Genomic DNA, 2,804 nt, shown 5'->3' with positions numbered 1-2,804 from the left:
TGTTAGCGTTAACGAGGTGGCGACAAAGCTCAGCAGTCATAAACACCTCCTATGACTGATGTTAGTCCCTCCCCATACCCGCCTCCCTTCTCAGCTCCGGCGTCCTCCACGGTACCACCGAAGGCTACGAGCAGTCCAGAAATGATAATAGCACTGATGGGAGTCACGGGTAAAATCCACATAGCAAGCAAAATGAGTGGTGCATTTGCTAAAATATATGACAGGCGCAGGTAAAAGTTACTTCATCCGGGAGGTGACTGGCAGTTCGAGGGTCATTGTGGGCAGTGGTCTTAATTCTTGTGAGACAATCACCTGTTGGAGAAACTGAACACTAGCGCTGACCTTAGTAGGTACTAGCGAAGTCCAATCTTTCTCTTTTGAGTATGAAGGGGAAAATATCACACTAGTTGATACTCCTGGCTTCGACGATACCAAGAAGAGTGATACCGAGGTCCTAAAAGATATTTGCGATTGGACCTCCGAAACCTACAAGAAGGATCAGCTCATATCAGGGATTATCTACCTCCACCGCATTACAGATATACGCATGGGAGGCTCTGCACTAAAGAACCTCAAGATGTTCCAAAAACTGTGTGGTCAACGTGCCTTGGGGAACGTGTTTCTCACAACAACTCAGTGGTCCAAGGTCGATCCAAAAGAAGGGAATCTCCGTGAAACCGAGCTCCGGAGTAGGGATTTCTGGGGAAGACTTCTGCAGAAAGGCGCCGGTCTTCGGCGATTCCAAGGCAATAGAGAATCGGGGCTAGAGCTCATCCGCGAGTTGATGTCCAAGATACCGAAACCCCTCGATATCCAGGAGCAGATCGTTAATCAGAAAATGACCTTAATTGAGACCGATGCGGGACAAAGCATTAATGAGGAATTGATTGCTCAAGAGAAGAAATATAAGGCAGAACTGGAATCCCTAGAGAGAGAAAGACAGGAAGCTATAATGGCGAAAGATGATGAAATGAGGGAGATGGTTGCAGAGGAACAAGCAAAAGCTCAGGAGAAACTCGCCAAGGCTGCAGCTGAAAGGGAGATGCTAGCGAAGTTGCATGAAGAAGAGATGAGGAAGCGTGAAGCCGAGGAGAGGAAGAGACACGAGGACATGAGGAAGCGTGTGATTGCTGTCGCTTCGAATGATGTCAGAAAACCTGTTCATGTCCAAAACATTTTTACTGGTTGTACTACCTATGGCCGTTTCATCGTCGATACCAATGACGACGAAGAATTCAATTCAGAGCCCTTCAGAGTCAGAATCGAGTACGATGGCAACATTGTTACAACAGCTACGATCGCTGCCTCAAAAACAATGTTACAGATGGTATCCGGTACCAAGGGGATGACTAATCACAATTTCATTGAGTATGATGGAGCACGCTACTGGTACCAACACAATGGTCTGGTCAGAACAGGCAACCAAACTTTTGTCATTTTCCAAAGGAAAAAAAGATAATTTTGGGTTCTTCATGGGCTGTAGGGTTGGTGGTGCTGTGCTATGTGGTTAGATCAAGTCTGGCACAGTCACGGTGATAAGCAGGAAGGGGGTTTGGGAGCAGTGAATTGAGTACTGTAGTTGGCGAGGAGAACAGAGAATTACAGATGGCAGAGGGTAGCATGCCGATTTCCTTAGTCCAGATTCATTGGGAATTACTTTCTTTTTACCGTTCCTTTTCCATATTCACTGTTATTTCAGATTGGGAGGTACGATACTCAGGGAAAGTGATAAAAATGGTCTACCCCGTACCGTACCCCACTACCACGTGCTATGTTCCTTCAAATTATCATACCATGCTTCAATTTTGCGCTACATCACCCAGCCGTGACAAGGTGCGAAAACCTTTCATCCGACACCGGGTTTTAGACGAAAGATAGTCATTTTCAAACAGACAACTCCCAACTCTACCCTCTTGAGAGCAATTTAAATCTTTCCATCTTCTAGATTACTGCTATAAATTTAAACACCTACTATAGAAGTAGAACCGCGAGGGGTCAATGCTGTGTCCATGTTTGCGATTGTGTCTGCTAGGGTGAAATTGACCTAAAATCTTTTTCGGGACCCCCATACAAGCAAATGACAACCAATATGATATTGATACCTTATATTTCAGTGAGGTTTTCTCTACTTTTTTATAATATTTAAAAATTCTGTATTACCCCCCACGTTATCTACATGCTTGCCGATGCGCTGCCAAAGTTTGGGGTTCTTATTGGCATCGTAGTGTGAGAAAGAGAAGTGAAAAAAGGAGATATTCTTGGTTAGAAAAAAGGCACCGGACAAAACGCCCCGACCTAGTGAGGTAGTGAGTGGCTGGACAAGAGAGGGATTATTTTATGCTGTTGTAGCACCATGTCGCGGTTGTACTGCACTTCGCACAGCTCCTACCATCGCTCCACCACAATCGGACAAGAACAAAGCCTGGGGAACAAACTATTCAGAAAGACCGACTTAGGAAGTGGGTACAAGTGGGGTGACTAAAATATCACAAACAAAGATTGGTTATATAGTTATGCAACTGGGACTAATCTGAGTATGATATGATACTTTCCTCCTCTTTTTTTCTCCTTTGGAAGTGAGGGGGGGGAAACTGGAAATGCTTTGCAATTCAATTTTCTGATTCGGCAACCGGGCCAGTTGGCTATGGCGGGTTCTGAAGTAAAATAAAATCGTTTGGAATGTGAGGAGAGAAAAGTATAGACGGAGGAATGAAGGATAAGAACCAGCAGAAGAGTTTCTTAGGTGCACGATTGAAAGGTCAGAATTCGCATATCATTTCTAAGTAGATAACAAGGCCCTTTTA

This window comes from Tuber melanosporum (genome assembly GCF_000151645.1).
Source record: "Tuber melanosporum whole genome shotgun sequence assembly, scaffold_24, strain Mel28".
NCBI lineage: Eukaryota > Fungi > Ascomycota > Pezizomycetes > Pezizales > Tuberaceae > Tuber > Tuber melanosporum.
This window is presented reverse-complemented; position numbering follows the sequence as displayed.